Source organism: Homalodisca vitripennis, chromosome 1, assembly GCF_021130785.1.
Source record: "Homalodisca vitripennis isolate AUS2020 chromosome 1, UT_GWSS_2.1, whole genome shotgun sequence".
Lineage (NCBI taxonomy): Eukaryota > Metazoa > Arthropoda > Insecta > Hemiptera > Cicadellidae > Homalodisca > Homalodisca vitripennis.
Genome location: NC_060207.1, coordinates 118,976,296 through 118,991,062, shown reverse-complemented (window position 1 = coordinate 118,991,062; position 14,767 = coordinate 118,976,296).

Genomic DNA, 14,767 nt, shown 5'->3' with positions numbered 1-14,767 from the left:
GCGAGATGTAATCCAGAAATCCAAGCAATGAATATAAATTAAATGAGAAGAAAAAGGCAACGGATAAAGTAACTTAGCACTGAGCACTTTTCATACACTTAAAAGTAGTCGGCCGGTAAACTTCATTCCCATTAGAGGATATTTTAATTTTGATGTAGGAACAGTGTCATATTTTTCTACATTTTGCTACATCCATGGTCCTATTTTCCTACAAAACCATGAAAAAGCATACAATTTTGAAAATAAAAATTTAATTATAAAATTATAAAGACACCCGTTTATACTGTTTATACTAAGCCTAAAATTAATTACGTGCTTTTTGTAGTTTTGCTCCAATTATTTTCAGCTTTGGAAAAGGCAGTGGCTAGAAACATAATGATCTGAGGAAGTACAATTGGACTAGGGATCCGACAAGATAGATATATTATAGATAGATATTTTCTCCACTTATAGATTCAACTGGAGAAAATTGGTTGATAGATAGATTAATTTCACACAAATAAACCAACTATATAAATAATACATCTGATCAATCTAGATATACAAGAGCCCTCGTTGGACGTACTGGACAGTTCTTTCAAATATAATCAAAATGGATCAAGATGAAACTTCTTAAGAAGCCAATTGTATTGATAAATTGAACTTCAGTTTGCCTCAATAACGGCAATTTCCAAACTCGTACATTAGTATGGCCATATTTGGGTCTTAGAATTATGGGAGGTATCTTGTGCATAATTTATAATGTATGATTAACATTAATCCAGGCCTCTTTGAGGTATTTTATATTTTAGACCTTTGAATACGTAAACGCTGAAGTAAAAAAGTTTGAGATTTTTTTCTAAATAACCAGCAACAACATTGAATAAACTGGAAGCTTGTTTTAATGCATATAAATTATTCCTTTAACGTAAGATAACGTTAACCTATATAATAAAATAAGAACATACACAATTCTACATTTAACTTTGCTCTGAAGGGGCTATAATGAAGACGACCACTACATCGGTTCTTGCACTGTTTTGAAAAACAGTAAATGTGTACTGAGAAATGCTTGTTAATAAAGGCATACATGTGAAGGTTTAAAACTGGCAGATAGTTCGCTGTCATGAACTGACAGACTCAGGCTCGAAAACCAAGGATACGTTACCTTGGAGATACTTTAATGAGTTATTTCAAGCCGAGAAGTTTGGCCGTTAATTCCCTAATCAATCTCAACGTCACGCTACTTCAGTAAGTGGATCACTGATACATTTTCTTTTCTACATCTATTCGGCAACTTTATCAAATAAAGTTTAATAAATTAAATATTAATATTATAATATTAAATTAAGTATATCTATTGAAAATTAATGTTATATATTGTACATTTTATTTACAGTTCAAAATACTAATAAGTACTTCCTATGTAAAATTTTATTATTTTGAAATATTTTAGAAACACTTTTTTCTTAATTTCCCAAATCTTATTCTTCTTCTCTGATGACGGGTGACAACCCGTCTCTTTTAAAACAGAAATATCGAATTTTGTACTAAATTGTTTGTACTTACTCAACTATCTTTATAAAAACACACACAGGTCTTAAAAAAGTACTTATGTAACACAGTTAGAAGATTCGTTTTATAACAGAGGGTAAGCATAACTATTATTTTGTATTTCGGTTTATGATATTATTTTATCAATAAATATATTTTGTATTCCTACGGCACTACAGAAAGAAGTAAACAGTAAAATATCATATACGGAGTTATAAAGGCGTGGTACAACAACGAGCGGAAGTAGCTTAATGACCGGATGTTGGCAAATATTGCAGGTCAGCTGTTCGTCATTTTCGTACATACGTTTATTGACCCTCTGAATAGATCGTATTACAGATATGTTGTATAATTTATGTATTTTGTTACTAGACTCACTTTTTAAAATTAAAATAGAGATCGCATTCCTTAGAAGAACATTGAGATAGTTGACCAGACATGTGCTAATTCCTTAAGGGATAGCTTGTACAAAAAGTGTTTTCTAAATTTATTTTATTTTATTTTCTACACTACACATTACTTTATAGTCTTCTTTACATAAGTTCTACAATATTCTTTAAATATTGGAACTATAAAACGTAAAGATTTAAATTATGCGAGTGAATAATTTATATACTTTTTATGTTATTTAGGATTGAGGGATTTGATTTGATTGCTCATTTTAGAAAATCTCATTTATGTCCCATCTGACCTAAATATTTCCCCCTTGCCTTGTTCTAAATTTATTTCTTTCAACTACTGTTACTGTACTGTACTTTACTGTACTGACATTAAAAACAAAATTATTGTTCATTTTAATATCATAATTAGTAAGCCAAATATCCACAGTTATTGTTCTTCTAAATTATGTAAATTTGACTTAACGTTATACTTTCATAAAACACTCAAATGATATGCAACATTACAATTTGAAATTAATGATAGTTAAACACGTATAGTTAAGCATTAGTTGTTTACCCTACAATAATTGACAGGGAAGTTAACTTATATCAAAGATTAAACAATGAACTATTAAAATAACTGTAAAACTGCAGGACTTAACTCTCGCATAATTGTGTACAGATTGTGTATAGTAAAAGATAACAACTCGTGGGGTTTGCAGAAATACTAGAGAAATTTATACTCATATTAAACACTATTTATTATAATCTCCTTCGTATTTTCATTTTGGAGAGTGCTCATGTTGTGACAAACTTGTATTGAATAAAGTAGTGAATGATTAGCCAGTAGTTAACCAATCAATTCAAGTACTGTCCTATAGACTTTACATAACGAAGTGTAGACTACACTTCTGACAGGTTATTGATGTTACTAAACCCGGTGTTTAACTCCTTCTTCCAAGTTAATATTTGCTCTTACCTTGCTTAGACCTACCATTGTTGATCAGTTGACCTCTAATACAAGACTATATTAAAAAATTGTTTATCAAACGAAATCCAGCGTAAGATTAGTCCTAAACTGTAAAACAAGAGGATTTTCATCTTCAGAAATCCTTCAACAACAAAAATTTTATTGTTATAAATTAAATATTTGGTCATTGTAAAGTTTACAATACAAAATAAACACTGGTTATCAATATGTTGTTTGTATTTTTCAGCAAATTACTAATACATGTGATATCATTTTATAGGATCGATTTCTTTAGGGTAAAATAGAAGATAAACAATGCAGAAGATAAATTGAAATACTGGATTTACCAAGTACTGCCAGAGCTTCTAAGGGTGAGATTACACTTAATTAATTACACTTAGTTCATTGACTTTACCCAGTCAAACAGGTTACATGTTATATGACTGGTAAAGGCTGCTTGAATAGAATTAAAGAATAGTTATCAAGTATTGATATATGCGTTAACGCAAATAACAGCTTGTAAGAATGTAAATCCGATTTATCAAGTACAGCCAGAACTAAATTTTTTGAAAATTAAATATTGAAGATTTTAAATTTACTTTTTAAATTCTGTACTACTTCAAAATGTAATGTTCCGCTTCTTTGGAACAAAACGTATTTTGCACATAATTGGGCTTGTAAGGAAGAGTATAAACTTTGTTAACATTGACTTTACCCAGTCAGCCAGGTTACATGACAAGTAAAGGCTGCTTGTTTAGAATTATATAATGACTATCAATCAGTTATAGCTGTATTCACGGCCACGCGCATATTAGTTTGTTTTAATATATTGAACGTCGAATTTCCCAAATATACCCAGAGTCTGTAACGATAGAGTCTAAGCTAGGTAGTATTGATTTTACACAATCGGTAGGATTACATGTGAAGGTCGTTTTTATTAAACAGGGGATTGATTCGAAATCAGTTATTGAGCGATTCGCGATAAAAACAAATATTAGCAAGAATCTACTTAATGGGGGATTTGCCAAATACTACTTTAGTATTTTGTTTTCCAAGCTATATCTGAATTTGTATTTTAATGTAAACTAAAATATATGTATTTTAGTAAATATGTAAATAAAGTAATCAATCAAATACAGCTTTCAAATAATTTAATGTTTAAATGTTGTTCTGCTAACATAATTCCATTAAAAGTTCAAACCAAAGAGCCGAAAACTTAAAATGTCTTAAGCTGTTTTTATTTACAGCAGCAGTATATCTTGGAATCATCCTAATTTAGAAAACCGTACTTAATTAATAATTGTAATGGTTACTTACACTAATTGAAACCAACTTTAATCTTTAAACTTTACGAATGTCTATTTTTAGGCCCATTATTTGCAGTTCTGTGCCAAACTCCGACTATAAATTCCGCAAAGAAAATTCTCGCCATTTAATTCAATTTGATTGATTAAAATTACTTTTTAACTAATTTTTACATTTGGCTTATTTGGATTCTCTGAAAGAAAGAATTACTAAAAGAAACTACTAGTTACTGATTGATTTGCTATCAGTATCCGTAATAATCCAACACGATGCTGTGGACGGATACCATCCCAACCTCCTAATAATGGTTACGTCATTTCCCTGTTAGTCTACTGGCTGGCGGCAGACCAAACAAGTAAATTAAAACCAGTTCCTCCCATAAAGCTGTGTTCTCAAAAAAACGAAACAACAGTCCATAAAACAACCCTAACCTTTAATTTGTTTTAATATTTCTTTCACCTGTCTTCTAATGGGTTTTTGCGCAACTCTAGGCATATCTAGATGTTTACAGAAACACAAAATAACCTCAATCTAAATCTATTCTCGTTTTTATTTTATTTATTCTATTAATTTTGGATTTCTCGCTGAGCATACGGCACATGGACAATATTGTATATACCTGCCACCAAGCCAAGTATAAAGAATGCAAGGATAACTCAAAAGTTACAGATCCAAGGCCCAATGACGTGGCCCGTTGCCATGGAGACGACGCCACCAGCACTTGTGACGTTAGCCTTGATTTTGCGAACCGTAACTACAATATTAACTCCTTTCCAGTTGTGGTAGCTCCGCACAAAAGATAACTGCGGTTATATCGGTACTGAATTATATCATTTGTAAGGATAACAGGATATCGGACAGTTGCCTTTGTTTAATGTAACACGAATAGAACACTACGTTTCGATGATTGGAATCTATTATCTTCTTTTGTTGTATAAAAATCTAGTTCCATTAAGTTATATTTTCAAATGTTTTAATTTGGCAAGTCCTAGATTTTGTTTACACATTAAGAAGGCAACATATTCCAATCTATAAAGTTTAGATTTCTATTCTTGTTACATTTAAAGATGGCAAGTATCCAAAGTCCTGTTATCATTTCAAATCAATCATCGTTAATAAATAAAATAATATATGTTTTTGCTTTTAATTAACTACATCAATTATTTTTGTAAAATAAAATTAATATTACTTTTGAAAGTTTTATTTAACTGTTTTCTGTTTAAACAAACTTCAATGTATGTATAATCCGTTAAACTATTCAACTAATCTATTAGTCATACTTTTCATATAAAATGAATATTTTTAAATAACATTTACATGCTTTTAACATTACGAATTTAAATACAAATGTTGTGTAATTGGTAACGTAAGTTGTCATATAGGACAGGTCAAATATTGACGGTTTAACTTATGTATTTTTTTTATTATGAATGAAAGTACAGCCAATTATATAATCTTAATATTGTGCTATTCTGTGTACTGTTAGACACCGTAACATGTTTAGGTATGTTTTCTGTTTATAAAAGTTTGCTACCGCCTTTGTAAATGAAATTCAGTTATGTTTTTTTTACAGTTTTTGTCACAGAAATACGGACATTTTCTTTCGTTATATCCGATATAACGATTGATTGGATTGGCGAAAATTAATTTCGCCACAATCCGGTATATGTGGCACGATCTGAAACAATAAACCGGATGATACTGCATGGGGGGAGGAGGAAACGCGCCTTTGGTCAACCCAATATCAACAAACAATTATTTTATGTTATTCCATAAAGCTTCTCAGATTCAATTTGTGTAAACTCAGCAACATAAAGAAATCTATGGAAGAAAATAGTATTAATAGGAAACGAGAAATATGGTAGGGATGTTACTTGTACGAACTCTCCTGATTTTAATGTGGTGGGTGGTTTATCTCACTTGTGCAGCATCTGCAGCTCTGCCCTGCGTTGATGCGGAGAACTCTAGACGTGTTCTAAGTAATTGAGATGTAAGACTCAAACTTCACTAGAACTTTTTTTTAAACTAATTGTCTTGCAAAATTTAAAGATTGCACAAAAACATGTTTCTAACCATCAATATTGTATCATGCCGCGTTCAAAAAATGTAATACAGGAATTTCGCTCATCACCTACAAAACTCATTGCATTTTTCAAATCAAAATGGGTTACGGCGTCTCTTGACAGTATTGCACAGTCCACCACTATCTGATAACGTCGGTTAACTGCCACATGTTATACTGCGGCCACCAATCCCATCATTAGAGTAACTGTACCTGGGAGCAGGAATGTTTGATTCATGGCAATAGTCTAGCGTTGGACATTCATCCAAATTGACATCCTCCACTTTTTTTAGACTACGACCATCTTTTACATTTTCTGGGTGATAAAAACAACTGTGGAAGTTGGTAGTAAGACACTTCAAATAAATGCTAGAATATCCTGATTATCAAAATTTAAATATCCTGTGACTTACATATAGCGTCGTAGAGCCTACCAAATCAACTTTGGACAATTATAAAGTTAGCTCTATATAATTCTGCTCACTTGTGGTCAACTCTGGAAGCTGTTAACATATAAAGTGTAATTTCCCGGCCCTTAGGGTATTTCTGTTCGTGACAACTCCCTAGCTTTAAAAGATTCCAACCCTGTTGAGTTAGGCCTCTGAAAGACTACTTTCCTCTGGAAATTCATTCCTATTGAAGACTTCCATTTTTCCGTTTAAAGAAACCCTATCAATTTCTGCCATATAAAATCTGTATATATTCCATTTTCTTACGCTTTCATAACACGTGCAGGGTAGTCTTTACACTTTACACATATCTTGGCCTAAGCTCTACACCTTTGGTTAAAAAGAAACTTAACTGTGTTGTTAGTTTAATATTTGTAGCTTTTAAGAATTCTTGTCATCTAAGTCCTCCGAGCCATTGAACTTCTCGACCACTTGGCTTGCTTGAAGTTATTTTTAAGGATTAAGAAATTCGTACTAACTTTGATAAAAATGTTAAACGACTACAGGCTCTTCTTAATTTCATCCTAAACACATATAACCTCCAATTATCAATATTTGTTTCTCAAAATTCTTATATCAGGTTCTGTTCAAATCTATGTATCTAATGAACGGCTAAAGTTAGTAGCTGTCTGGAGAATGGCTTTGACTCTGGATTTCCACCCTCTTGACTTCGAAAGCACACAATAAGTGTTCTCAATTTCTGCCATATAAAATCTGTATATATTCCATTTTCTTACGCTTTCATAACGCGTGCCGGGTAGTCTTTACACTTTACACATATCTTGGCCTAAGCTCTACACCTTTGGTTAAAAAGAAACTTAACTGTGTTGTTAGTTAATATTTGTACGTATTCATTTATTTATATAAAAACGCATGCACTATATTGAAGCAATCTTGTAAGATGCTTGGAAAACTATTTTAGTGCATTGCTCTAAAAATAATCAAGATCTAATTTTTGAAATATGTATTCCACACAACATCCATGGCAATCTTAGTCCAAATCAACATGTGCAGAGTATTTGTAAAAATATTTAATAAGGTAGTGGGGCCTACTTTGTTCACTTAATTAATACCATAACATGTGTTGTAAATTACACTACAAATTTTAACATTTTACCTTATTGGACATTTAGTATTTTTAACAAGAAAATATAGCAGCATTCTTGAATCCGGGCCCTTATGTTTGTTGTTTCAAATCTTTAGATTCGTTGATTTTCAGGATTTATTAAAAAGCATTAAACTCAACTCCATCGCCACGATTCCAGAGATACATATGAAATATTTTCTGTAACATTTGTTCAATAAACCTTTATGTCAATTATGGTAAAAATGCATAAAACCACAATGCATACATTTATAGTAACTGTTGGAGTACTGTTTTGGCTCCGAGACTTTATAAGTTGGTCCAATTGTTTATAACGACGAATTTCACCTTAACATAAAATTATGTACTTCCATGCCGATTTCCGTAAAGATATAACATTTACGTACAGAATTACATTCATAACCATGAAGATACTTAGTTAGGCAAATAGAAACAAGATTTATACTCCTATTAGAAAACTTTACAGGAGTATTTCAAATACTTTGAAAGCTGATGAAATAGTGAGCTAGGTGCTGAAACATCGGATAGAAATGAACTATGAAATGTGCTATAATAATATCATAATGGGGGAACCACAAGGGCTAAGATGTTGAGAGTTAAGAAGTAGACCAGGAAGGAGAACTCCAATAAAAAGTGGTAAACAGCAATGATGAGTTAAAGTTCAGTATGAACATTCAATACAAGTTTATACATTAGTGCAGTTCATATACAACGATTATGCACAACGTAACTGGCACAAAAGATTAGTGAACAAAATGTATCCATAGAATATTTACAATCATATACAGAGAAGGTGATGAAAGACAGACAGAGATCATTTACTTATCGCGTAATATGGTGATACATTTGATTTATAATATTACCTGAATCAACTACAAAAAATCTATTGTATTACCGAGGAAACAATACGGAAAAAACCTCCAAACATATTATAGTATCATATTAGTGCATTTTCTACTCGTAAACCTACAAAATGTGAAGTTATCTCGGTGAGAAAAGTTGAGTGTGAAGGGGTAAATCGATAATAAAGTTATATCTTTATATAAACAACACGTTCCACAACTTGATAGTTTCTTCTACGCTTAACTTTATCCATTACCATATTGCATATTTGAAGTACTTTTTAAGAGATGTCGGAAACTTAAATTCTTTATAGTTATTACACGTAGTTTGTATTATAATATGCAAACATGATTTGTAAAACATTACTTTTTTCAATTTACTTTATTTATGTTCTTCAAAGCTACTTCAAACTCGTATGTTCATAATTATTTTTCTACTATTTAAGAGTCGAGTAGTAATTCCTCGCCTCTGCTGGCGTAAAAACATTTAAAACTAGCCAACTGACTTCCAAGCTTTCTTTAAAAAGAATAAACACGTACTTGGACGTTAAAAGATGATACTGTTACTTATTAGTCATAGATAATTAAAAATATCAAAAAAATAGTTTTTAACATCCACTTGCTTATTTTGTAACGTTGCAATAGTATTAAATATATAATATTTATCTTGTTGTGAATATTATAATTTTTAATATTCCATAGTATTTATAAGGGAGAACGATATAATTATCATTTTCTACTTGAGTAATGACTGTTTGTCCTATCTTGTTTTCAAAATACTGTTTTTTTTTTTTCAGAAATGTAAACTTACATAATTAAAATTCTAAGGTTTTATCTAACATTATACTGGTCTCCTCTCCACTTCAGAAATATACCTTGCTTTTCATGTAATAACTAAATATTTGTTTTGTTGTTACAGTAAATACATTGTGGTGAAATAGTTGATATAATAAATGTTAAATATTAATAAAGAGGAATTTAAAGGTTCACCAGATTTGCTTTGGATCTAATGTGTGTTTATATTCAGTAACTACCAAAACATTACTTCAAAAAGGAATGTATCAAAGCTGAGAGCTGAGCATATTGTTTGTAGTTAAACCAAAGAAATTCCAACAAATTTATTTAATTATATATATATATATATACCTATATATATAAGGTTTTTTAATGATTGACTTTTAGATAAATTGGTTTTCAATTATAAAAGTACTGTAGACTAAAACTAAAGTTCATGTCAGAATAATTTATAAATTTACAACTCTGATAATATATTGGACCATGTCAAATCAAATCTATCCAGTGTATGTGTTAAATTCTGGAGAGTGTGAGATCGTGACACATAAGTACAGCTTAAATTTGTGTAATTGAGCAATAAAGATAGTTTCTTATTTAATCAAAAATTTACCGCGCAACATTAATACACGTCACAGTCTTTGGGTACATTACGTAAGTAAGGTGTGGTTTTATATCATAGAGTCGTTTATGGTTTTCTCAAATATTCTAAAGCTCTATTATACTCGTATTTATATCAAAAGTTGCAACATCACTACATCTTAAGCATATTTGATTGTATCTTAATGTCAGTTTTGTGTATTGTAAATATTGTAATGATCGATTAATTAATGTTATATCTATCGCGTTAAAAATACTACCCTTCCTTATTTCAAGTTTTCCTACAAATTGAAAAATAAATATTTTTATATATTTTAACTTGTTTACATTCAACAGAGGATATTTTCAAATAACACGTTAGCGAAAATGTAATACAAATACAAAAACGGGACAAACTATTATTTCGCTACCAAACTACACAGTACGTACTTCGCGAACGGTCACCTTGCATGACTTTAGCCTGGCACGCAATTAACATGACACACAGAATACGTCCAAGTCTAGCTGAGTTTATCCTCAGTCGGAACATGTCTAAGTATATAATGATATTTAAAATAGCTAATGATCTAGATAACATAAATTGTTTGTGCAACTTTGTTGAAGAATTCTTACATTTTTGAACCTACAAAAACTAAATTGGTCTGAATAAAGATATTGTTATGATCCAAGTCCACCTTTAAAAAGTAATTAAGTTGATCATCTATTATCTATTAAAGGAAAAATTATATCAAACTGTACAAAAATACAGTTTATATTACTGTTTGTTACTTTTCTAGAAACTTTACTATTTTTCTGAAGAAATTCCAAAGTTTGACATTTTCAGAAGAAGTTAATTCTCTACTCGCCTTCTCATGAATAATTCATGACATGTTTATGGATGTCTGTCGGAGTAGGCGCCTGTTCCCTCGACGCATTCTCTGCCCTGATACTCTAATATCGTACAGCTCGCTGGTTACACCTACGCGTCTTGTATATATGGCTTGGGTAATTAACATAACATGTTTGTAGATGTCTGACGGATAAGGCGCCTGTTCCCTCGATTCTTTTTGTTTCTTGGACTTTAACCATACAGCTCGTTGGATATATAGGCTATACGCGTCTTGCGTATGGCTGTGTAACTAGCACATGTTTGTGGATCCCTATCAGGATATGCGCCTGTTCTTGCCGTCGATGTCTTCTATGTTCCTGATACTCTAATAATATTGTATAACTTATATGATTCAAACATATTTTGCAAGAGCCTGTAACAGACCTATTTATTTCATGTACTGAGTAATACTTACACTGACATGTGTAATAGTAGGATACCATTGCCTCAGGTCTATTGCACCGTGAATTAAATGTCAAAATTCTGTTCGCTCTTAAATGTAAAATTGAAATAACATTCGGTAAGGAGAAGAAGTAATGTCAATCACTGCGTAATCAAATTCAAATTTTAACTCATTTGTTTTGGTTTTATAATAAAAAAATATAATAGACTTTTTTAAGTTGATTTTATTTATACAAAAATAAAAACATCTAAAACAAAATTTTGAGCATTCATTCTCAAATTCTAAAATGGCACGCACTATTTCCTTACTCGAACATATTTACATATTCAAAATTTACAAATTATCTACCATTTTCTAAACTATGCTGAAACAAAAAAGTAATTGCTTTCTTTTTTAAATGTAATACCTTACTATCTTGATAATATTAGGGCAATCATCTGAAAAATGTGTTAAAGCCTTAAAAAATAAGTCTAATTTCTTTGTTTGAAGGTTATTTTTGACGATGGAAGGATTGTGAAGGAAACAGGATTTTTCCGGACATTTGCCTAAGTTTTTTATTAAGTGCATGTTTATAGAGTTAGTGAAGTTGACAAACAACATGTAGGTTGTGATTCCTGACTTAGGCGTGCCACAACGCTTTGGTAAAATTTGTTTATTTTAACCTAGTTTGTAATATTATGTATTAGGTTAGTTCTTTACCTGAAGAAGAGATCAGATTGCAGATCTCGAAACGTAGTGTTACTGATTTATTGTTTCACTGAACGATGGCAAATGTCCGGAAAATCATGTTTCCTTCACAAGTCTAATTTACTACCTACTAAGATTATGCTAATCGATACAAATTTAAAAAATTTAGACAAAACTCTAAACTGATACCTCGGTAACAACTTACATACAAGACCTAACACAAAACAACCCCTTTCTCTCCGTTAACTTCGAGGGTTAGACGTGCGTACGGTGTACTGATATCTTGTTATACAACTTGTACTCTGTCTAAATAGGTTTGCATCAAAGTCCCACCCGCCAGTGGAATGGAGGAGTTAGGTTACAGTTTAGTGAGTAGTTGTAAATAAATGGTATAGAGTTGCAATACAACATGACGCCTTAGGTAATCAACCCAAGTTAATTGTATACATTGTTAACTTACTAAACTATTATATTGATACAAGAGTAATTCTAGAGTAGATTCTAGAGTTCAGTAATATTTCATTACGAAGACTTAATGCATTTGGTTGCCTTGTTCTACTAATTCATTGAACAACAGCACGAACAAAGCGACCGAATGACAAGTAGACCATGGCCCACCTGCCTCCAAACTCATTCAGGAAATGAAACAATCGTCTGTAGCCTAGAGCGAAGAGCCAACATCTATTATATAAGTAAACAACATAATTTGTCATTAAACCGATAAATAAATAAAGTGCCCCAAATAAAAATTGATCAGACGCACAAGTTTCGGTGTGGCCAAAAAATGTTTTAAGGGTTGAAAATTCAAACTAGTGCTTTTTAGGTAGTCGCAAAATTAATTTGTTAGAAACATAATAATAGTTATATCGTCCTCAGCATTTTCACATAGACGGTTTTCACATGGTTGGATTACGTTACAATAACTTTTATTTACGAATTTCACGATCGGTCATGTGTTGAGCTACAAAAATGATCTAAGAAAAAGTTATCGAATCGTATATTTAATATACTTGATATCCCTCACCAAAGCTAGCACGTCTGACCATAGATTTCTTCTAGGACAAATTTACCTGTCGATTTTACAACAACAACAAAACTATTGTCAGTTAGTACAATAACATTTTGCTATCGGCTTCACGACAACTACCATTATCTCAATGTTTTCACAATTAATAATATAAAACCTAGGTGTTGGCATATACATAAATTTATAGAGTTTTTTACATATTAAGACTGTCCTGTAAGTTGAGCAGTGTAAATAATAAACCAACAAAGCCAATAAATAAAATATTATTAATAAATCTCAGATCTTTGTTAATACCTATCGTTCCCGAGAATCTTAGACATTTTTTTTAAATTTTACTATAACATTTTTACAATGTCAATGTGACAGACAATGTGCTACATAACTCCCTTATTACTAAACGGGAATCTTATTTTCATTGTTCTACAGGATTAAACTGAATGTTCATTTAATGTTAACGTCTCAGCTTGTGTTAACTAAACCTAGAACGCCATTTTATATGATCATGCTACAGTAGCTAACTGTGGCTTGAAACCACAACTGGGATCGTTAAGCCCTTTAACAGTCTTCGGCCAACTCAAGGCATTTCATTATCAAAGTCTGTATCGTTTTCTTAACGATCTAATAACGCGGGAAGTATAATACTTACAGTAAGCACATGTCATGATCTTTCTGAATATCACCATTCTTATGAATACAAGTTTTATTACTTTTAAAACTTTAAAAATGTTATCCAAACTTATTGGAATCCATAGGTTTTGATAATGTTGAGGTTTGCCACTAATAGTTTATTCTTTGGTTTGTGGGTTTTACTTTTACACTGTTTATATTTTTTTAATATGTATAAAACTGCATAAAAATATCTTTACATCAACATGTACTTTTAATATGGAACCGTAGTGCAGGAACAGAGAGCCAATGTGTACTGTATTACTACACGTAGTTTGCCGTACAATTGACAGAGAAATGTTTCCTGAAAAGAAATATCAAACGCCGCGCTTGTTTTCGAGTGGATATTAATGGATTTAATATATTACACAATAACTTATCTTCAAATAATTGTTTAGCTTGGCTTGCAAACAAACGTAAAATTGTAAAATTAAAGTTAATGCATCCTCTGGCAACTACCTGTATATGAAAACCGAAAACTTGGAGTGTAAATAGTGATCAACAATTATATATTATACAAATATTTGTATATTTAACACTTTAACTGAGCCACCGGTCTCACAGACCGGGGGGTAAATTTAGATTTCTATGGTGGCTACACTGGTCGGTCAAAGGTCATTCTCGGTTCGGTACCTGACTTTTACGTCTTGTTCTTCATAGAGCGCTAGAGTTTAGTCAGTTTCCATCGTTCATTCTGTTGTGACACACCACTTGTGTAAAACGTACCGGCCTCTCGTACCGGATCGCCTCAGTTATCGAGTGGCGCATAACCGGTCCCATATACCGGATAGCTTACTTATCAGACGTGAACTAATTGTAGTGAAATGGATCGTCCTTCAACTAGTCGATCTGTAAATGTAACTTCCGTTAGTTTTGAGTCTCGGGTACGTATGATGTTAAATGAGGAATCTAGTTTAGAAGGGTCAGATAATGAAGGTGAAATAGACGATTCTGATGCCGACCCAGACTATGTATTACCTAACGAACAAAGTGATTCCAGTGATGATGAAAGTGATGCTGAACTGTTGGAGCGGCCCATCACCATTCAACAAGGAAAACGAAGAAGGTGAGAGAAACA